Consider the following 23,209-nt stretch of genomic DNA (forward strand, 5'->3'; position numbering starts at 1 on the left):
CTGGTCGCATCCTCATTGGCAGAGACACCTCACCACGTGTCCTGTGCGGTGTTGCCTCAGCGCGAGAGGGTCTGTGCGTTCTGTGTTGTCTTTGCACGGGGGTTTGCGAGTTCGGTGTTGTCGCAGCACGAGGGTTCATGCACTCTGGAGGATTACGCCCACTAACACTGCTTTTCTCTCCCCGCAGGTTCTGAGCTGGTGTTCACCCCTGCAGCCGATTTCAGAGATGGGTTCCTTTGCCAAGAGAGGAGGGGAGGATGATGGGGTATATCTCAAGGGATGCTGATGGAGGTGAAGGGGGTCTGGGTAATGAGGATTGCTTGAGGGAGGCCCCCTCCCCCCACTGTGAGGTTAGTGATGCAGGGGGTCTGGCCTGTGATGGAGCTTTTCTTGTGATGGGAAAGCAACAGGAGTCTGTGATGGAGCTTTTCTTGTGATGGGAAAGCAACAGGAGTTTCGGGACATGGGAGAGGCAGTCCTGTAATTTGCCAATTTGGTGGCATGAGGAGGTGGAATGTGGAGATCGGACAGGAGTAGGCCCTTGAGTCCATTACATGTGTGCTGACCTGAAGCCAAATTAAAATAAGCCCTCCATTTACCCCTGCCCCACATGCAGTATATGTGTCTTTCAGAGCCTCTTAAATGCTTACTTTAAATAGACAGCACAGAAACAGGCTCCTCCAAATCACGAGTCTGTGCTGCCCAAATAAATTTTTATAACTAGACATACGGCAAGGTTACAGGCCCTTTTGGCCTATGAACCTGTGCCGCCCAATTGACCTACATTTGGAACGGTGGGAGGAAACCCTTGCAGACACAGGGAGAATGTACCAAGCTCCTTACAGATTGTGTAGGATTCAAACCAGGGGTGCTGGGGCTGTAACAGCGTTTTGCTAACTGACCCCCAGTCGAATCTTGAGCATGATTGACAAATCTCTGCCTTGTCAGATTTTTTTTTTAAAAGCTTGCCTCACACCTCTCTCTTAAACATTCCCCTTGTGTTGTTCTCCAGTGTGTGACCTTGGATTCTGACTGTCCACCTCTCTTAATTCTATAAACTTGTTGTTAAACAACTTGTTTATCTGGAGAAACACCCCCCCCCCCAAGTTTGTCATGACCTCCTTATGCTTGCCGGGTACCTGCAAGTCAACATTGAGAGATCTATGGATTTGGACCTCAAAGTCCCTCTGTTCTTCCATGGTTAAGAATTCTGCCATTAACCATGCAGAACGAGCAGGATCCTTACAGACAGGGCCTGATTTGGACCTGGGTCACTGGCCCTGTAATAACATTGGGCTGGTGAGAGAGACAGGTTATGCTATTAAAAGCACCCACAACAAAGCGCCCTGCTGGGGAGACTGGTAGCTGGTGGACTCCCGGCATCTGTCTGACATTTAACTCTCACACCCCATTCCCTGACGATTAGCAGCTCCGGACAACTGGCAAGCAGGCGACGCCTGGCTCTCGCGATGCATGGCCCACCATGCCAGGTTGTCCCTTACAGGAGCGGTGCGCCTCTGGTGCCAATGTGGAGCAAGCAACTCAAGGTGAGGGCTGACCTGAGGGGGTGGGGGGGGGAATCCAGACGCTACAGCTGCTGGGGTCTTGGGCAAACCAGCTGGGGAGAGGCTCGGGGTAGGGGTGAGTGGAGAGGGTCTGACAGCATCCGTGGAGAGAAATGTCTAGGGTTGGCACACCTAAATATTTAGACACACGGCACTGTAACGGGTCCTTCTAGCCCACGAGCCTGTGCTGCCCAATTACCTATGACGTCCATACATTTTAAAAGTGGGAAACTGGAGCCCCCAGAGGAAACCCACTCAGATATGGGGAGAATGTAAAAACTTACAGACAGCACTGGATTCTTAAACTTGGGTCATTGGCTCTGTTAGAACGTTGCGCTGACCATGAACAGAATATTCCAAGTGACCTTTGACTGGAGTTTTTTAGAACTGCAACATTGCGTCGCGTCTCTTGAACTCACTCCTGCAACTAATGAACACTGGCACCCCACGAGCCTTCTTAGCAACCCTTTACCGACCGCAACATTCAGAGATCTCTGGATTTTGACCCCAAGGTCTCTCTTCTACAGTGTTAAGAATTCTGCCATTAGACAAGGGGAGAGCGTCCAAACTCCTTACAGACAGTGCTGGATTCAAACCCCAGTTACTGCCACTGTTAGAGTGTTGTGCTAACCGTACCATCTCTCCTCGAATATAAGGGTCTTGACCCGAATGATGAAGAATGTGTTTTGCACCTGAATCCTGAATTAGGTCCCAGCCTCTAACCCAGTCGTGAGGATCTGCTCTGTGTATAAATACCCAGGTTAGAATCCAGCCTGTAATCAGCCTTAAATCCTGAATTAGATCCCAGTGTGTAACCTGCTCCTGAGGATGTTGAATATATAAACCTGTTCCCACCCCCTTGCCTGTTTTTTGCTCATACCTTGACAAAGGGCCCAATCCCCAAACGTTGCTCCCCTTTCACTTGCTATGGATGCTGTGACCCAGGTTTCTTCAGCGCATTAGTGTATTGCACTCATTCCCAATGACTGCAGTTTCTTGTATAAAGGTACGCTTGTTTAACAACAGCTCTCAGAATTTCTTTGGAGCGTTTGAACCTTTGGTGTGCTGTAACATATACCCCCATTCCCCTCGTGTTCTTGACACGCCTGCGTCTTGACCGTGGCTTGTGCGTGGTCACCGAGGGAGATCAAACTCTGCCATGTCTTCGGTGCCAGGGAGCTGCCGTCTCCTGGTCCCATCCTCATTGGCTGAGACAGTTACCATGGAAACAGTTAAAACTCTACTTCACCCGCTGGGTCCCCAACCAGCAAACCTTTGCTTGTTTGGTGGGTTAACCTGCCTCTGGGGAAAAACCTGGTCCATCACTGGGCTGGTTCTAACGTTCCCATAAAGGAAACTCAGGGGGTGGGGGGGGGCAGGTGTGCTGCGGTTTGAATTGAGTGTTTTTTCTCTATCCTGCCCCATTCCCACATGTCAGTGGTCTCCCGTTTCCACTCCCCCGTCCCATTCCCTCACTGACAGGTCTGTCCATGGTCTCATGCACTGCCAGACTGAGACCACCTGCAAATTGGAGGAACAGCACCTTGGATTCTGTCTGGCTTCCTCCAACCGGATGGCATTAACGTTGACATGAATTTAACATTTTAAATTTAGACATACAGCACAGTAAAAGGCCTTCTGGCCCACGAGCCCGTGTGGCTCAATTTCCTTATAACCCCCAGAATATTTTTGAACAGTGGGAGGAACCAGAGCATCTGGAAGAAACCCACGCAGACATGGGGAGAACGTACAAACTCTTTACAGACAGCGCAGGATTCGAACCCTGGTCCTGATCGCGTAAATGCTTTGTCAATCATGCCGCCCTTTACTGCCTGTTGATGCTACGAGGCGGACTGTGTTCCTCCACCATTTCAGCCTTTTAACTCTACTCTTCCTCTCCCCAGGTTATTGTGCTGGGCCCTGCTGTCAAAGAGGGCAAGGATGGAGCTCGTTCAGCAGGAGGGCAGGCTTTGCCCTGACTCAGGTGCGTGGGAACAAGCAGTGCAGGATGTGCGGGAGGTGTGGGAAGGTCCTTGTGGGGGCTTTCTAGACCAGTTTTTGAGAGCTACAACGATACCTCATGGCTCTTAAAGTCAATCCTGCATCTAAAGAACAGCCGCACGTCGTAAACCTTCCTGACTACCCTGGACCTGCGGGGCAACATTCAGAGATCTCGGGATTTGGACCCCAAGGTTCCTCTTCCACACGGTTACGAATTCTACCATTAACCACGGAGACACGGGGAGAACATACAAACTCCTTACAGACAGCACTGGATTCAAACCACTGGTCACTGCCTCTGTAAGAGCGTTGTGCTAACTCAAGTATAAGGGTCTTGACCTGAATGATGAAGAATGTGTTTTGCACCTGAATTGGATCCCAGCCTCTAACCCACTTCTGAGGATCTGTTCTGTATGTAAATCCCTGAATTAGATCCATGTGTAACCCTCTCCTGTGGTTTGTTCTACATACAAATCCCTGACCCCTTGGATTAGATCCCAGCCTTTAACCCCACTCATGAGGATCTGCTCTGTGTATAAACCCCCAGGTTAGATTCCAGCCTGTAATCCATTCCTGGGGGATCTGTGTCATCAATTAACCTGAATTAGATCCCAATGTGTAACCTGCTCCTGGGGATATGTTGATATATAACCCCCCTTTCCCACCCCCCTTGCCTGTTTTTTGCTCATACCTTGACAAAGGGCCCAATCCCCTTTCACTTCCTTATGGATGCTGTGACCCGAGTTCAGCGCGTTAATGTATTACACTCGACCCCAGTCTCTGCATTTACTTGTATAAGGGTATGCTTGTTTAACAACAGCTCTCAGAATTCCTTTTGAGCATTTGAACCCTTAGTGTGCTGTAACATATATCCCCATTCCCCTCGAGTTCTTGACACGCCTGCATCTTGTCCGTGGCCTGTGCGTGGTCACCGAGGGAGAGCAAACTCTGCCATGTCTTCGGTGCCAAGGAGCTGCCGTCTCCTGGTCCCATCCTCATTGGCGGAGACAGTTACTGTGGAAACAGTTAAAACTCTTATCTCACCCGCTGGGCCCCCCAACCATTAAACCTTGCTTGTTTGGTGGGTTAACCTGCCTCTGGGGAAAAACCCGGCCCATCACTGGACTGCTTCCAGCAATCCCATAAAGGAAACTTAGGCCATTCTCGGGGGAGGGGGGGCAGGCATGCTGCAGTTTGCATTGAGCGACTTTCCTCTATACTCTTTCCCCATTCACTTGATGATATGTCAGTGGTCTCCCATTTCAACTCCCCATCCCATTCCCTCGCTGACAGGTCTGTCCGTGGTCTCGTGTATTGCCAGACTGAGACCACCCACAAGTTGGAAGAATAACACCTTGGATTCCATCTGGGCTCCCGCCAGCCCGTGCCGCCCAATTAACCTTCATTCCCTGGTAAATTTTTGAATTATGGAGGAAACGAGAGCACCTGTAGTAAACCCATGCAGACAAGGGGAGAACGTGCAAACTCCCTATGGACAACGCAGGATTGGAAACTTGGTTGCTAGCAATGTATCAGTGTTTGCACTAACCACTACACTCCCTGCTCACCTTTTATAAACCTACTGACACAAGTCTATTCAGAGACTTAATTTCCATTATCTCCCTCTTGAAACCCTGTCTCTCCCCTCCCCGCCCCCCCCCCCCCCACAGGTCTTCATTTACAGGCCCAAACACGCCCTCCCCCCCCCCCCAATCAATTCTCGCCTTTTCTCTCCTGTCCTATTAATATGCAATTAACACCTCTCTGCTGGGTCTGTGCTTCCCCACCTCTGCCCTTCCTTCTCCTCAGCCTCATAATACATAATCCTCTTCACTCGTGCCTTGAAGAAGGACTCTGGCCTGAAATGTCAGGAATATTTAAAAATTTAGACATACAGCATAAGTCAAATGGCCTGTTACCACTAGCCCATGCCGTCCAATTAACCTACACTCCAGGTATGTTTCAAACACTGGGAGGAAACTGGAGCCCCTGGGGAAAACCAGACACACATGGGGAGAACATACAAACTCCTTGCAGACAGCACGGGATTCGAACCCTGGTCCTGATCACTGGCACTGTAAATGCATTGTGCCGCCCTCTACTGTCTGTCAATGCTGCGAGGCCAGTTGCGTTCCGCCAGCATTTCAGCCTTTTAACTCTACTCTTCCTCTCCCCAGGTTATCGGGCTTGGGTCCTGCTGTTGAAGCAGGGGAGGATGGAGGTTCCCTCTGACACTGTGTGGAAATGAGCAGGACAGGAGGCATGGGGGAAAGGAAGGGCCTTGTGGGACTTTGAGCTGGTGGGTGGTCTGAATCAAAATCCCCAGTGAACAAGAGGCAGTGGTTGTCAGGCTATTCACCATCACTGCTCCTATTTCCTGTTGTCTCCACCTACCTTACAACAGGATGAGACCATTCGCTCCATTAAATCTCTGCCCACTTTCAGAGCCGTACCATGTCTCCCAGTTTTGTTTTTACTGAAACTGTTTCCCCCTCTTCCCATTGACACCTGCCACCCCCACACTGACCGGCAATTCTCAGTGGCCGATCAACCCGCTGACCTGACCGTCACATAAGCAAGCCTGAAAATCGTGCAGACTCCACCCAGGCAGAGATGGAGCCCGGGTCCCTGGGCCTGCTTCCAGTCCCCTGTAAACCTCTGGCCCAGGGATTTCCCTTTCCCATCACTTCCCCCACTGAGGCAGTTCTCCCATTGCCCTGAACTATTATATATTTAAATTTGGGCACAGTAACCGGTCCTTCTGCCCCACGCGCCCATGATGCCTAATTAACCTACAAACCCCAGTGCTTTGAATGGTGGGAGGAAACCAGAACGCCTGCAGCAAACCCTTTTAGACATGGGGAGAACATGCAAACTCCTCATAGACAGTGGAGGTCGGTACGGCTAGTGCAACGTTGTTACAGCATCAGTGAACTGCATTCGAACCCGGCAAATAGTAGCAGTCCAGCAGTGTTGTGTTAACCATGCTGCCTCTGACAAAGTGACCCCAACGTGAAGCAGGAGCAACTCAGCTAGTCAGGTACCATCCATGGAGAGAAAGCACTCAGCGTTTTGGATCGGGGCCCTTTCCTGAGAGACTGGTAGCGTCAACTGGCCGTTCCTCTCCATGAGCTGCTGCCCAGCCCACCCACCTGGACTACTGTCTTGGGTAAACTTATACCTCTCATTTTGTTCATTTTAGATTGGTCACAATGTTTGACCTACCGAAAGAAAATAGACACACACACCGAGAGCAGTTCAGTTTATACAAATGTTTATTACAAATTCAAAAGCTGATTTCACACTACAATATGCAAGCCCTTCCCAACTATACTTATCAACGCTTGGACTGGTCCCAACTGCCGAAGCGAGGCAACGACTGCACACTTGTAGGTTGTCAGGGCGCCGGTAGCAGCTTCTCCACCTCCCCTGACTGGGACGTTGGCTGGACTCCAGAAGTTGTTCTTGCTGAGAGATGTTGCCACCTCTCAGAGAGTCTCAAACTTCAGCAGTGGGACCATGGCTTATATTACCCAAAAACTGCTGACCCAAGCACCTATTCCCAACATAGCAAGAAAGATAAGCAAGCAAGCTAGCATGCTAGGCTAATTAACGAATAACATAATTTTCAGCTTATCATTTTGAATACAATGGTTTATTCTACATCAAGGCTAGGCCTCTGACAGTCTGTGACCAAAACAAGTAGGAAGATTAAATGTTCTCGGTACACAGATGTCCTTCAGATAACAGCATCTCTGGCCACTCGGTGGAATTTTGCTTATGTCTGCTGATTCTAAAACACAAGCAGGTTCTCAGCCTTGCAGAACCCAGAGCTGCAAGTTTAAAAAAACAGGTTAGAATCTTCCATTACAACTACTGGCCTGGACAACTTGTCCCTTCATGTTTTATAGAACATTACAGCACAGTGCAGGCCCTATGGCCTGTGATATTGTGCCGACTTGTGTAAATCCTCTCTACCTTCCCCACCTCACACCTATAACTCCTTTTTTTGTGCCTGTCTAAGAATCTTTTGGATGTACAACCAGTGAGTTCCAGGCACCCACCACTCTGGGGGGGGTGGGGAGGATAAAAACTTGCCTTTGACATCTCCCCTAAACTTTTCCACTCACCTTAAACTGCTATTGTTGCCCTATTGACCACCCTATCTATGCCTCTCCTAATCTTGTAGACCTCTATTAATGTCTCTCATCCTGCACTCCAAAATCCCCAGCTCTGTTAACCTTACATGTTCTTCAATCCAGACAACATTCTGGTGAATCTCCTGTGCCCCCTCTCCACATCCTCCCTGTAATGAGATGACCAGAACCGAATACAATATTTCGAGTCTTAACTAGAGCTGCAGTGTTACACCTTTTTTTTTAAATTTTTTTATTTTTCACACCATAAATCACATTAGCCATGATATACACTATTTCTTTTTCACACATATACAATGACTTTTTCTCCCCCCCCCCTTTCCTCCCAAACCACCCCCCCACCCCCCCCCCTCTCATCCATTTTAGGTATACAATCTAGGTTGCATTAAGCCAGTCAGACAATGTTGTCATTCAACAAAATTACACCAGAAATTCTACTGAGTCCATTCTTTTCTTTCCTTCTCCTTCCATCAACTTAGGTAATGTTTGTCCCCGGTAGGTTTTCGCTATTGTATTTAATGTAAGGCTCCTATACTTGTTCGAATATTTCAATATTATTTCTTAACCAATATGTTATTTTTTCTAATGGAATACATTTATTCATTTAAATTTGGTAGTTTCTTCCTTTTAATTTGGTTATGTATTCCATTAATATTTAAAGACATATAGTTCAGCGTAGCCCTTTTATATTTTGTTTATCTTCTCTTTCCGTTTTTCCATCATTACCTTTCCTCCTTTTCCATTTCTGTTTTCTTATTTTCAACTCTTTATAAGACAACATTCCTACAACATCCAACATTTTCCTTATTCTCCTATTTCTATCTTATTTATCCCCAATCTCCCCTTCACCTCCTGAGTTGTCCTTTATCCCTTGTCGGACAACCACATCTCCCCTCTCCATTTGGATTTGCGAATCCACTCGCAAGCGTCAACTGATTTTGCAGTGACCCGCTATTTCCCCCCACCCCGCCTCCCCCAGAAAATATTTCACTTTTCATATGTCACAAAGGTCACTCTTTTAATTCCCTCCTTATTCTCTCTATTCCATTACCTTCCCTTATTAATTCTTGTCTATACTATCTATATTTTCCTCTAAGTACAGATACATTCATGTATGCTCATTGTCTCTATTCACTCTTATACCTCTTTACCCGCATACATATCAATCGTGATCATTTTTACTCTCATTACCCGTCTTCATCCCTCAGTCTATTTTTGTCTTTACCCACATACATATCAATCGTGATCATTTTAACTCTCATTACCCGTCTTCCTCCCTCAGTCGATTTTTGTAATTGTTCTGCAAATTTTCGTGCTTCTTCTGGATCCGAGAATAGTCTGTTTTGTTGTCCTGGAATAAATATTTTCAATACCGCTGGATGCTTTAGTATAAATTTATACCCTTTCTTCCATAAAATCGCCTTTGCTGTATTGAACTCTTTTCTCTTCTTTAGGAGTTCAAAACTTATATCTGGATAAATGAAGATTTTTTGCCCTTTATACTCCAGTGGTTTGTTGCCCTCTCTTACTTTTTCCATTGTCTTCTCCAGTACCTTTTCTCTTGTAGTATATCTTAGGAATTTTACTACAATAGATCTTGGTTTTTGTTGTGGTTGTGGTTTAGAGGCCAATACTCTATGTGCCCTTTCTATTTCCAATTCTTGCTGTAGTTCTGGACATCCTAGGGTCTTAGGGATCCACTCTTTTATAAACTCCCTCATATTCTTGCCTTCTTCATCTTCCTTAAGGCCCACTATCTTTATGTTGTTTCTTCTGTTATGGTTTTCCATTGTATCTATTTTTTGAGCTAGTAGTTCTTGTGTCTCTTTAGTTTTTTTATTAGATTTCTCCAATTTCTTTTTTAAGTCTTCTACCTCCATTTCTGCTGCTACTGCCCGCTCTTCCATCTTGTCCATTTTTTTTCCCATTTCTGTTAAGGTCATCTCCATTTTATTTATTTTCTCTTCTGTGTTGTTTATTCTTTTTCTTAAATCCTTAAATTCCTGTGTTTGCCATTCTTTAAATGACTCCATGTATCCTTTAATAAGAGCAAGTATATCCTTTACCTTGCCTTTCTTTTCTTCTTCTATTTCACCATACTCTTCCTCTTCTTCTTCCTCTGGGTTGACCATCTGTTGTTTCTTTGTTGCCCTTTCCTCCTCTTCTTTCTTGTTTCTATTGTCTTCTGTGGTCTCTTCTTGCTGCAGGTGTTCTGCAGCTGTCGTTGCCGGCTGTGGAGATCGACTCCCCAGCTGGTCCCCCCTCCCGTCGGTGTGTTTTTTTCATTCGCATCGCGCATGCGCGAAGTATCGCGCATGCGCAGTTGCGCACTTTTACTCGGCTCTGCGAGCCATTTTTGTAGTCCATTATTTACCGACCTGAGGGAGCGGGTTTCTCTCTCCGCAGCGGGCCTCTTCGGACAGGTAAGGCCTTCACCTTTTTCCTCCTTTGTCTTCTCTTCCTCTCTTCTTACCGTTGCTTTCGATTTTTCTTTTTTTGTCGCCATCTTCTTTCCACCTTTATACTCACTTTTCTGTAACTTTTATTTCTGTGCCTTTGTGTTTTCTCTTGTTTTTCCCGACTTTTCTGGAGAGGGCTGGAGTTCACCGTCCGGCCACTACTCCATCACGTGACTCCCGCAGTGTTACACCTTGACCTCGTAGTTCCTTGATCCTGTTTCACTTCCCCCACAGGGTGCACCCCGCCCCCGTTTCCAACTTCATCCTGCCCGCTCATTGGCAGTCGGCAGACAGCAGTGTTGTCCGACAACTCCCTCCTTTTGGCCCATTCTGTCCAGCTCTGGTGAATGACCCTGGGGACTGTCTCACTGCATTGAGGGTAGGGTGAGGAAGGAATTCTGCTGGGCTGGCTGAGCGACAGGGGTTGGTGGGAGAGTTGTGTTTGTGGATAATCGAGCCCTGCTCTGTAATTACACAAAATACTGCAGATTCAGGCTTAATTACCTGCTCCTGTGTTGATTGCTTTATTTCCTTCCCAATCCCACCCAATGAAATAAACATTTCACAAATGCCAATGAATTATTTGAGCTGACTTGGTGGTGTACCTGTGAAAATCTGCTCCTGATCACCACAGTGTGTTGCGGCCTGCGTTTGGTTGATGATGGGGCCAAGTACCACGTCAAACACGGTTGTAAATTTGGCAGATGGTGCAGTGGAGGAGCAGACCCTTACGCCCCAATTTCAGCCCAAATTAGACTCTGCTGCCTGCATGTAATTTCGCACCCCTCTTAGATGGATGCCTGGTTAGTGACTAAAAAAGTTCCTGTCAGAACCCCCAGGATCATGTAGGGACAGCAGGGCTGATATGGGGTGGGGGGTTTAGTTTCATTCCCTGGACTAGGATTCTGACACGTGCAGATGCTCCTGTCTCTTTCCCTGTGGTAGGTCCAGTCTAGGGGCCATAGTTTGAAGGGGAGGGATTTAAATGTAAAATTTACAGCACGGTTGAAGCTAATTCTGGTGATTTAAACCTGTGCTGTGCAGTTGCACCCAAATTATCCTCCAACTCTGCATATTTTGAACGGCGGGAGGAAACCGGGGATAACCCACACAGACATGGGGATAACATGCATATTCCTCACAGACAGCGGCGGATTCGAACCCGGGTGGTGTAACAGCTCCTCGCTAAGAGGCACCTGAGGGCGGTCCGTACCTGGAACAAGCTGCTGGTAGTGTTCAAGATGCATTTGGGCAGATGAAGGGTTTGGGCTACGGGCCGAACACTGGCGAATGGGGCTGTTTAGATAAAGGCCGTGTTTTCCATACTGTTCAGAGGCCAGTGAAGCTGCTGCATGTGTGCCTTTGGGGGAAAATGGACCTTCGCGAAGACAGCAAGCCCCCTTCCCATTACATCTCCAACCTGGCCTGAGTGGGTGCCAAGTGGACAAACTGCCACAGGCTTCTTGGCAGCACCTCATAAATGTTCAGTAGTCCAGCAGGACGCTGATAGGCCCTTCCAGCGCACGAGACCTAAATACCCGAGTTAACATACAATCCCTGAACATATCTGAAGGGTGGGAGGAAATCCAGATTCAAGCCTGGGTCGCTGGTGCTTTGACAGCATGATGCTAACCCAGCTGCCCCATGTCTGCGTGGCTCCAGAATCCTCCCACTATTCAAAACGTACTGGGTGGGGGGGGTGTAGGTTAATTGGGTGACAAGGACTCATGGGCTGAAATGACCTGTCACTGCCAGCGTTTTGGGCCTGAGCCCTTTTTAACCTTTATTTATGGATATATATATATATCTATAGAATACATAGTAAACAAAACAAACCAACCCTCCCCCCACCCGTTCCCAGAAAAAAAAATTCTGTGTTATTTTACATTTCTTACATCGGAATCAATTTGCCATGAACATCTCACCAAATCCATTGTTTTGTGACAGTGTTCATTCAGGTGCCTTGCTGTATCACAGTGCAGCCATTTCTATAAATTACATTTCAAAATAAAATTGTGCAAGAAAGTAGGAGAGGTCTGGGGTTCATTGTCTGTTCAGGAATTTGATGGCAGAGGGGAAGACACTGCCCTTGTGCCTTCTAAATCCCACCCCAAAAACTCCCTCTATCGAGGAGAAAAAAACATCAATTATTTATTCATTGCTGTGGAATCTGCATTTAAAAAATATGTTGTAACTATTCTGCTTCCAAACCTATATATTTCGGATATGGAGACCACGTCTTCACATAAAAAGAATAATTATTATGTAAATTATGTTATATTTTCCAAACAAATACAAGATTTCAACTCATTATGCCAATGATTCATATCTAGATCCACATCATTCTTCACGTAATCACAATACATTTCCTCTCCATGAATACTCAATTTGAGATTTATCCATTCTTAGACCCATTGTTAAAATTGTAGTACACCCCATTAAAAAAAGGAGTGGATCTAACATTAAAGTAGTCTCAAATAAATCCTCCAAAACTCATTAATTTTTATCCGAAAAGACTTGACTAACACATAACCAGACAGAATGAAAAAAAGTACCAATTTGAGTCCAACAACGAAAACATAACTCCGAATTACTAAATCCATATCTTTTTAACTTTTCTGTCATTAAATACAACTGATACAAGAAATCATAATTCACCAAATTATATTGCACATTAATCAATTTAGTCACACTATCTTCTTCAAGGACTTCCTAGTCAACATTAGATGTCACAGCCATTTTGAACAACTACTAGACCAACCGGTGCAACCAAAACGTTTACCTCATTGATTAAACGTGGTGGAAACTAAAGGACGGGAGTGCTGAGAATATCAGACATGGTGGGAAAATGAATTCTTCACAGAAGTCAAAGAGGAGTGTGTTTGATTCGTGCATCTACAGATTTACACATTGCATCAGAATCATTGAGGTGGACACTTGGCCCGTGAACTATTCACTGAAAGTTGTGGAGGAATGTGGTTGGCCTGGTCCTTTTCTGGATCTTTTCTGTTATTATTTGGCACCCAGCTTTTAATTTTGCCCAAAGCTTTTTGAATGAGCATTTTATTGTGTTCATTTAAACTTAAGAGCAGATGATACAGAAATGCTGTTATATGTGAGCACATCCATAAATGACTGGAATGTTATCTCTTCAATAGTTAATTAATTTGATATACAATGAATTTTCGATGGGACTGGGGTTTTCTGGTCTTAAAAACACTGGTTGAAAACTGCCAGGATTCATATTGTTTTGCCCTTGACTCCTTATATTTTCCTGTATGTGGCCCACAACCAAAAAAATGTTTGGCCACCCTGATGCTTTCCACTCACTCCCTCTGAGCCTGTCCACACACACAACCCCCTCCCCACCCCGGAACTCAGTTTCCCCAGTTGGTCATCGGAGAATCCCATGGATCAGCTGGAAAGTTCAGAGCCAAGTCATTAGATATTAGATGGTTCCTTTTGTCACGTAGCTGATCGTGGACTTTGGGGGAGGGGTGGGTGAGGAGAACACAATCCAGCCCTCATCGAGGGGTCAGCAGTGGGGAGGGCCAAGAACTACAAATTCCTGGGTGTCACCATCTCTAGATCTGTCCTGGGGCTTCCATGTGGATACAATCACAAAGATGGCTCCCATATTCATAAAGCTTGGAATCAGATGTTAACTGGATTTTTTGGATAACCAAATAGTATCTTTTACCAGCGGTTAAACAAAAAGGCTTTTCTAGCATGAGATCATGTTTAATTCTTACCAAAAAGAGTGATCTCTGCTTATAAAACAAGGTAAATAGTGATCCCCACCGCTCACCCCTCCTCACCGCTGCTGACAATCCCCGACACTTCACCCCTGCACTGACATTGCAGCCGTCCAGCATCCATCTTCCCGGCTGGTTCTGATCCCTGTTACCTAACTGGCGCCAACAGAGCATCAGAGCCCCACATGGGCACGTCGGGTGAATTTTTTTTCCAACTTGTGATGTCATGTCGCCACCGAGAAAATGTTTGGATAATTGAACTTTCCGGTTACCCGAGTTTCGAATACGCAGAAATGCACTTAGGAGTTTGAAGAAATTCGGTGTGTGACCAAAGGTGTGCAAATTTCAACAGGTGGGAGAGCATTCTGGTCGGTTGCACACTGAGGACAAGAATAAACTCCAGAGGGGTTGTTAATTCGGCCGATGTCACAGGCCCCAGTGGGCATCGACATGAGACAGGTTCTGCATCTGGTGCCCCCACTGTGGTTTCCTTTACATCGGGGAGACTGGGCGCAGACTGAGGGATCACTTCTAACGCAGCCTCTATCCTCAAAGACCCCCACCACCCAGTCCAGGCCTTCTTCACTCTGCTACCATCGGGAAGGAGATACAGGAGCCTGAAGATGAGTGCCCAGCGGCATCTTTCCCTCTGCCATCAGATTCCTGAATGGACAATGAACCCCAAACCTCTCCTACTTTCTAGCACAATTTTATTTTGAAATGTAATTTATAGAAATGGCCGCTCTGTGATACAGCAAGGCACCTGAATGAACACTATGAATTTGGTGAGATGTTCATGACAAATTCTGATACCAATGTAAGAAATGTAAAATTACACAGAATTCCTTTGGTCTACTGTAAGGCAGGCAAAGGGTTCGCCGTCAGCAGAAATTGCCTGGAGCCCCTTGTAGAGAAAGAGAAGCAAGAGAACGTCGCAGCATGTCTGTGGATTCGCCTCCAGCGCTCCTGCAGCCGCGCAGATTTCAGCCCAAACCATCAGCCGCCCGGGTTCCAGATCCGAACCTCTGACACGATCAGGAAGCCTTCAGCACCCTGTTCCGAGGCCCGTCACCCTTCCAGTCAGTCTGTGGCAGACTACAGGCTGGGTGGGCTCCACACCTTCAACTGCCAACAGCTTCAGAGCCCCTCGTGGCTGCGGTCACTATCCCGTCGGGTAGTGTCTGCTCAAATGGTGCGGGCGGGGGGGGGGGGGGAGGGAGAATCCTCCCTGTTGCAACTTGTGTAAGGGACTCCATTGCTGTTTCTACCCCTTCCCCAAATTCTCTCACCAACCTCCCCCTCCCCATCAATCTTCCTATCTCTGATCACGTCCCCACAACTCCATAACTCTTCTCTCCTTCCACACCTTTCTCCTCCCCGAACACTCACCTGTAGTCCCTCTCTTCCCTCAGCCTCTCTGCCCTACCTCTTCCCCCACACTCCCTGTCTGACTCCCTTTCCCCCACCCTCCCTCTTCCCCACTCTGTCTGACCCCCTTCCCCACCCTGTCTGACTCCCTTCCCCACCCTGTCTGACCCCCTTCCCCACCCTCTGACCCCCTTCCCCACCCTGTCTGACCCCCTTTCCCCCACCTTGTCTGACCCTCTTTCCACCACCCTCCCTCTTCCCCACTCCCTCTCTTTTATCATTCCCCCTCTCCTCTTCCCCTCACCTCCCAACCCCACTTCTCTCCCCATCCCGACTGTCCCTCTTTTCCTTCACCCTCCTCCCCACCCCACTGGTCCACTTTCTGCATCCTCCGCCCTTTCTCTTTCCTGTGCCCCTTCCGAACCCCTCACCTCTCCACCCTGCCTCTTCCCCCTCATCCCCAGTCTGTCCCTCTCGTTCCCACACCTCTTCTGACATTGGTGTGGTGGGAGGAACTAGAGACTGGGAAGGGACAGGGAGAGGGCCCACTGCTTTTGACGCCCTTTTTTGGTAAAAGTGAACACGGGTTTGTTTGTAAACTTGAATTGGCGTGAAGCGAGTATTCATAAAGCAGGGTACTGTTTTGGTCTGAGTCCTCCTTGGTGGTATAAGCAAAGAGCAGGAAAAGCCAGAACAGAGAAGGTGCTGGCCTGTGGAGGAGTCCAGGCCAACAGACATGAAGGTCTGCCGACTCCATGGTTGCAGTAAAGACACAACACCAGAGAAACTTAGTGTTCTTCATGTAGCAACATTTCGGGCCTGACCCCTTCCAGAGTAGATCCGGGGGGGGGGGGGGTTCTGAACCCCACCCAAGTGAGGTGTTGTGCCCTTCCCCCATACGGTCACAGCCATCGGCGCCCCCACTCCCTCCTGCATTACCAATGGGCGTCCAGCTTGTCACACACTAGCGACTCTCCACCCACCCCCGATGGCGTCACTAGCAACAAACGCAGTGCCCTCGTCTCCAACATGTTAACGTTCGTCGGCAGGTGGGTCTCCTCTGAGCAAGCTTACAAACGTTCCACTGTGTCCCCCTGCATCGTGTTCTGACGCCGACCCTGAAGGTCACAAAAGGATATGATCAGGGGAGAGGTGAGGATTGACTTTGTCCAAAGGGAGACAGGGAAAGGGGGGAGAGAGGCAAAGCTGGAGGAAGGTGGCGGCAGGATGAAGTGGCGGGGGGGGGGGGGGGGGGGTGGGGGGGTGGTGGTAACGAAAGCCAGAGAAGTCCACATTTATACCATACGGTTGGAGGGAGCCCGAACAGAAGATGAGGTGTTGATCCTCCAATTTGCGGGTGGTCTCCGTCTGGCAGCGCATGAGACCACGGCCAGGCACGTCAGTATTGGAATTGGGCAGGCAATTAAAATGGGCGGCCATCGGGAGATGCCCACTATCATAGTGGACAGGTGCTCAACGAAGTGATCCCTCAGTCTGCGCCCAGTCTCCCCGATGTAAAGGAAACCACAGTGGGGGCACCAGATGCAGTTGATGACTCCTCCAGATTCATGAGTGCTTCACTTGGAAAGAGTGTCTAGGGCCCAGTTCATTCAGGAGACTGGACTCCAGGAGTCGAAGCTTCTGAGCAAATGGACACCCTCATCCCAGACCTCCTCATTTTCAAAATAATAGATCCTCATGGTGGTTTTGAGGGTCAAATAGAGATTCTGGGTGATATGCAGATGATGTGATCTGTTTAGCCCCATTTCACAAGAGCTCTTGATGCAGTTTTATCGTTAATATTTTTAAGTGGTCCGGCTTCTGGAGGCTGTACACATGACAGTCAACAAATACTGATTCCCAGTTTCAGTCTTGAGCAATGGGCCCACACAATCCACAATAACTTTAGAACATTGGTAGAGAGATTGGAGGAAGAGATTTAATGTCTTTAGTTCAAAATAGACATTCCATTTTCTATGGAAAATACATTTTTAAAAATCTGGCAAAGAAAATCAAAATGGTCTGGAAGCCGTGAAGTTTTAGTAGAATAAATAATTAAGATAATTGGAAGATATTAAAAATTTGTTATTATCAAGAGATTTTTATTTGTGAAATTTTTGGTCATGATTTAGTGTTACCAGTGGAGACAGAAGTAAAATTATTATTAAGTACTAGGGATGTAAAGAAGTTTATTTCAGAGATGTATAAATGATTATGAAAGAAGGAGTTCATAAATCAAGTCATAAATGGGACGTAGATTTAAATTAGCAAATCGATGAACGTAGATGGATTCAGATATATAGAGAAAGTATGAAATGTACAATCAATGTGAGATGTCGATTAGTTCAATATAATTTTATTCATTGGTTAAATTTAACTCCACAAATTATTAATTATATTTATTCAGATTTATGTTTTAGTTGTGGACAAGAAATTGGCACCTTTTTTCCATTCGGCTTGGTCGTGGTCCACAATTAAACCTTTCTGGCTTGATCTGGGTAATTTGTTAGAACGAATAACTGAAGTCCAATTCCCACAGGATCCAGTGTTATTTTTACTGGGAGATGTTAGAGGGATGGAACCTAAATTAAAACTGATTATGTATAGAGTGAAATTTGTTCAAATCGCTTTGGCAACCGCTAGAAAATGTACTTCTGTAATTGGGAAGTTGGATGCTGATCTGGGAACGGGGAGATGGCAGAGGTTCAGAGCTGTGTTCCATTGGAGAAAATCACTTACAAAATCATACATTTTGTGAAATCTGGAGCCCTGTGGCGGCCTTGAACCAGCCTTGTGACATCAGCGCGAGTCTGGGGCATGTGATTCAAGCTTTTAAAAGGTTGCGCGCGTTCTGAACAGTAAATCCATTTTATTCATTCCAGTGACGCTTTGTGTGGTCATTTCGTCGTGTCCACTGTGATTCCAGTGGCCACAAGCCCATGTGTACAAATTGTTGGTATTGTTACGAGTCCAGAAGGCCCCAAACCCAGCAACAATAGAAATTCACCAAGACAAATAGTTACTTAAACAAAAGTTACTTCTAATTTTCTTTGAACATAAAAACAGGATCAAACCTTATTATTATTAACTTAATCTAACTTCGCCCCTTCTAATTCAAAGTGCACATGTATGTAATGTGTGAACAAGTTCAGGAAAGTTCTTTGATTCACAGTCCAATCTCACATCTCACTCCTCCAAGTTCACCGGTATTAGGCAATTCTTATACTGTGCACAGAATGTAACATTTAAGAATTTACACCAAGCTCTGGTGCTTAATTGGTTACCACTCAGGAAGGTTCTTGTTGGTTTTCAGAGAGAGATTCGTTGCTCGTTAGAACACACACAAACGGATTCTGTCCGACCAGCCACTTCAGTGCCTTGCCAAAAGAAACTTGGGTTTTACAGATGATAACCTTTTCTTCCAGGTCACCACAGAGTTCCTCTTGTTTCCCCTATTTCGGGGAAATGCTCTAGCCAGCCAGTTCCTCTTGCAAGGACCACAAGGGTTTTTCAACAGGCTGAAGTCAGAACTCGCAACCCCTCTTAAAAATGGGGGTTTTCAACCAAGCCTGCCATGATGCAGACTCAAAAGCTACTGCTGAATTCCCTTCTCTCTCTCTCTCTCTCTCTCTCCAAAGAATTATATGTTTTACTCTCTTTTGCAAAACCGCACGACCCCCGAGGCTCCAGACCCAGTCTTGGAAAGACCTTATCAGCCTCTTGAGCCCCAGACTCTTCTGTTTCCCCCTGCTTTTGAAATTCTTTAGCAAAGCAGTTTTATTGTTCTTTCCAAAATCACTGGTGCTTGAGAGTCCAGGGTAAGCACTCGTATTTTAAACGTGGTGCCTTTTGTGAAGTGTTACTGTCTGTTTGTGAAATGACCTACACGCTAAACCCTTCACAATCTATTGCTTTAAAGACATACTTATATATAATATAACCCATCACAGTATTAAAATTTAAATGAATCTCGAACATACCCTTTCTCCGATGGGTCTCTACATTTCTCTGTTTGAAAGTGAAGTCCCTCTTCTTTCTCTTTTTGTTTGTAGGGGGTTGGGGAGGGGAGGATGTGTGGGGAAAGGATTTAGAGGAGGTTTTCATTTTTTTAATAAAATACCACATGCATTTGGATTAAGTTTGAAATACTGTGATATGTTTGCTAAGTTTTATATTAAAGAAGGTGTATAAAAGGGTTCGCAAAAAAACAGATTGGGTTGTAAAGGAGCCGCTGTGGTGGGGGGGGAGGGGGGCGCGAACGGGGACCTGATTGGGTTGTCACAACTTGGTCTGACAGATTATGTTGTGTTTGTATTGTATATAGATATGTTTTTGGGAGATAGATTGGGGCAGTTTTTTTTTGTGTAGGTCACATACAAACGCTTTAAAACAGATCTTATTTAAAATACTGGAGCTCTGCTCATGCTAAACATGTTGGGGCCCCAGAAGCTTTGAAGAGTGCCCAAGAGACATCACTAATGGACTGTTGTTTACAAAAAGGCAACAGATGAAATAACTTGTAGGAACCGCTGTTCTAAGAGGGACATGTGATTTTGCAAGCAGAGAGAGTCAAACAGGCTTTTTCTCTCAGAGAGAGAGAGAGAGAGAGAGGCAGAGATCAGTTCTACAGTTTTACAGTCAGAAACAGCAGCTGGGACTGGAACAGGACAAGCTAGCAAGCTTGTGGAAAATCCCATTTTGGGTTGTGAATGCTTGGTTCAACCTTGCCAAAGCCCTTGTGGTTCATGCAAGAGGAGAGGACTGGCTGCCTAATGTTCCACTTGAAATAAGAGAAACAAAAAGGAACTCTGTGGTGACCTGAAAGAAAGAGGTGATCATCTGGAGAATCCTGAGGGGGAAAGTTTCATCAGCAAGACACTGAAGTGGCTGATTGAAAAGGAATCAGTTGTGGGTATCCAGTGTACAACAAATCTCTCTCTGAAAACCGACAAGAACCTTCCTGAGCGGTAACCATTTACCTTTCAAGCACCAAAGCCTGGTGAACTTCATAAATGTTAAATTTAGTGCACAGTATAAGAATTGCCTGCAGCCAGTGAACTTAGAGGAATGAAAAATTAGATTGGACTGTGAACCAAAGAACTTATCTGAACTTACACACACATGTGCTTAGAATTAGAAGGGGGTAAAGTTAATAGTGATAAGTTAAAGTGCGATTCTGTTTTCATGTTTAAAGATAATTAAAAGCAACTTTTGTTTAAGTAACCATTTGTCTTGGTGAGTGCCTATTGCTGCTGGATTTTGGGGTCCTCTGGGCCTGTAACACTGGTAATTGCAGGGTCCGGCAAAAATATTCCAACATCTTTTCTTAAATTAGGTCAATAGAATTGTTTCATGATACCTAGTTCTCCATACACCAAGATGACTAGGTTAAAATTTCATTCCTTTAGCCTTTAGGAGCCTCAACCTGGTGAACATCCTTGGCAGAGGTATCAGGTGGTCGCCACTTCCTCATTAACACGCATGCCTTGTCGAGTTACTTCCAGAGCCAACAACCTTTCAGACGGATGGTTGACACAACTCCCCTATTTTCTCAAGGAACCGAAACAGGTGGCTTCCACGAAGCTTCTAAAACATCAGGCAAGGGTCCATCAAAGTGACCGTTCCTTTGGTCATGGTGGGCTTCAATAATCCCCCAGCAGTGAGAATCAGAGCAAATTGTCCATCACCTCGCCGACACCGTCTTCCGTCAGATAACTGCTACTCCTTTTGTGTTTTTCACTCACCTCTGGCCCTGGACAAGCAACACATTTCCTCTCTTCAAATGTATCCACGTTGGTGCATGCATGAGTTGTGGCCTCCCCAGTCTCCCCAAAGCAGAGCATGTTTGCAGCTTGATTTGTTGATCCTTAATGTGACAGTGGGACCTCGTAATATGTGTGTGTGTGTGTGTGTGTGTGTGTGTGTGTGTGTGTTGGTGTCTGTGCAAGGGCACGTGTGTATGTCTGTGTGCATATGCCTGTGTATGTGTTTGTGTACATGTGTACAGTGTGAATGTGTGGCTCTGTGTGTATCTGTATGTGTGCATGTGTCTGTATCAGTGTTTGTGTGTATGTCTGTGTGCATGTGTCTGTATCAGTGTGTGTGCGTGTGTCTGTATCAGTGTTTGTGTGTATGTCTGTGCATGTGTCTATCAGTGTGTGCGTGTATGTCTGTGTGCATATGTCTGTATCAGTGTTTGCGTGTATGTCTTTGTGCATGTGTCTGTGTATCTGTGTGTGCATGTCTGTGTGTGCATGAATATCTTTGTGTGGGTGTGTGTAAATGTGCATGAATGTGCCTGTGTGTGTGCCTGAATGTGTGTGTCTGCATGAGTGTTCACGTGTCCAGGTGTGTGTGTGTGTGGGTGAGTCTGTGCGCATGGAGTCTGCACGTTATCCCTGTGATTCCCTGCACTTCCCCTCGAATGTCCAGCTTCAAGTTCAACACATTTAATGGCACCTGAACCAAGGAGCTGTGACAAAGTGGCGAGCAGTCCAGGTGGATGCCCCATACATAGGCAGCAAGAAATGGGCTGCAGTGCAGAGGTACAGGGAGAGATCAGTTGGCTCAGAGAAAGGTGTGAGGTTCATTCATGAGTCTGATAACAGCGCAAATGAAACCATCCTTGAAACTGGTGGGGCTTGAGTCCATCCACATACCTGGGGTGGGGGCGGGCGTCATTGATTGAAGGGCAAAAGGTTCATTCCACATTCCCTGGCCAACGTGCCTGTCCATGGTCTCGTGTGCTGCCAGACTGAGACCACTCACTGGAGGAGCAACACCTCTTCTCTGTCTGGGCTCCCTCCAACCAGACGACTTCTCCGGTTCCCATTTGGGTGTCTGTGTGTGTGTGTGTGTATGGGTGCCAGCCCAAGGCAGAACACAGTTCCTTTTATCCCAGTGGTGTAATTGAGATGGGATTGGATTTTGATAACTCATTTACCAAACAATTCATCACCGTGTTCAATTACACCTCCGCCAAAGTGAACGGGTGACAAAGTTCAGCACGTCCCATGTCTGGCCGCGTGTGGAGGGTGGACCTGACACTTGGGTCAGGGTTTGTGAGGAGGAGTTCAGAAAAACTTCACACACACACACACACACACACATTGACACACACACAGACACACACACATACTGACACAGACACACATGGAGGGAGGCCAGTGACCACATGCCTGTCTTCCTTGAGGGACAGTGGAGGGAGTCTGAGGATTGTCGTTCCAGGGATCCATGTGTCGGAGGAGCTCTTCTGGTGCCAGGACACCAAGGCGACCGACAAGGAAGAATACCAATGTCTCAGTTCTCGAGCAGGTCCGAGGAGATTCGGCTGCTCATTGAAATCTCCAAGGAACAGTCGCCTCCATGGCTTCAACGGGCAGCGAATTCCACAGAGTCACCCCCCTCTGGGAAAAGGAGTTCCTCCTCATCTCCGTCCTCAATCTACCACCAGATGGTTGTAGATCTTGAGGCTCTGTCCCTTGTTCTGGTCTCCCCCACCAACGGGGACATCTTAGTGACCTCTATCTTATCGATGCCTTTCATAATGTTATACATTTTGATACCATCTCCTTCTTTTTCTACCTGCTGTTTGACCTGCTAAGTCTGTGCGTTTTTAGTTTTACCTCGATAAGATCCCCATTCATTCTTCTGAGTTCCAGCGAGTACAGTCCCAGATCTCAACCCCAGAATCCACCTGGTGAACCCCTTCTGCACTGCCTCCAAAGCCGGTCTGTCCTTCCTTGAGGCAGGGGATCAGAACCGCCCACAGTCCTCCAGATGTGACCTTGCCCACGACTCTGACCAGTCGTAGCAGAACCTCCCTGCTCCTAAATCCAGTCCCTCCGGCAGTGACGGTGATTTTCCTTCTCAACACCCCTTCTGCTCGCTACAATCACTTGCCG

The 23,209-nt window shown here is 46.7% G+C and overlaps 1 protein-coding gene and 2 non-coding genes across 5 annotated transcripts in view; all 3 read left to right on the top strand.

Moving 5' to 3' along the window:
* LOC138740794 (potassium channel subfamily K member 4-like) overlaps positions 1 to 23,209 on the top strand; it is a 46,237-nt gene continuing 23,028 nt past the window's right edge. The window contains exons 1-3 of one of the 3 annotated variants that reach the window (XM_069893895.1): positions 1 to 350; positions 1,427 to 1,547; positions 3,470 to 3,549. The gene's annotated coding sequence lies outside the window, so the exon portion shown is untranslated. The remainder of the gene's footprint in view (positions 351 to 1,426; positions 1,548 to 3,469; positions 3,550 to 23,209) is intronic. The other 2 variants (XM_069893896.1, XM_069893894.1) reach the window with 2 other exon arrangements.
* LOC138742201 (small nucleolar RNA SNORA57) lies at positions 2,653 to 2,784 on the top strand. Its single transcript, XR_011343990.1, has one exon. It is a non-coding gene; the product is annotated as a small nucleolar RNA SNORA57 (small nucleolar RNA).
* Positions 4,448 to 4,579, top strand: LOC138742202 (small nucleolar RNA SNORA57). Its single transcript, XR_011343991.1, has one exon. It is a non-coding gene; the product is annotated as a small nucleolar RNA SNORA57 (small nucleolar RNA).

The sequence above is a fragment of the Narcine bancroftii genome, chromosome 8 (genome assembly GCF_036971445.1).
Source record: "Narcine bancroftii isolate sNarBan1 chromosome 8, sNarBan1.hap1, whole genome shotgun sequence".
Lineage (NCBI taxonomy): Eukaryota > Metazoa > Chordata > Chondrichthyes > Torpediniformes > Narcinidae > Narcine > Narcine bancroftii.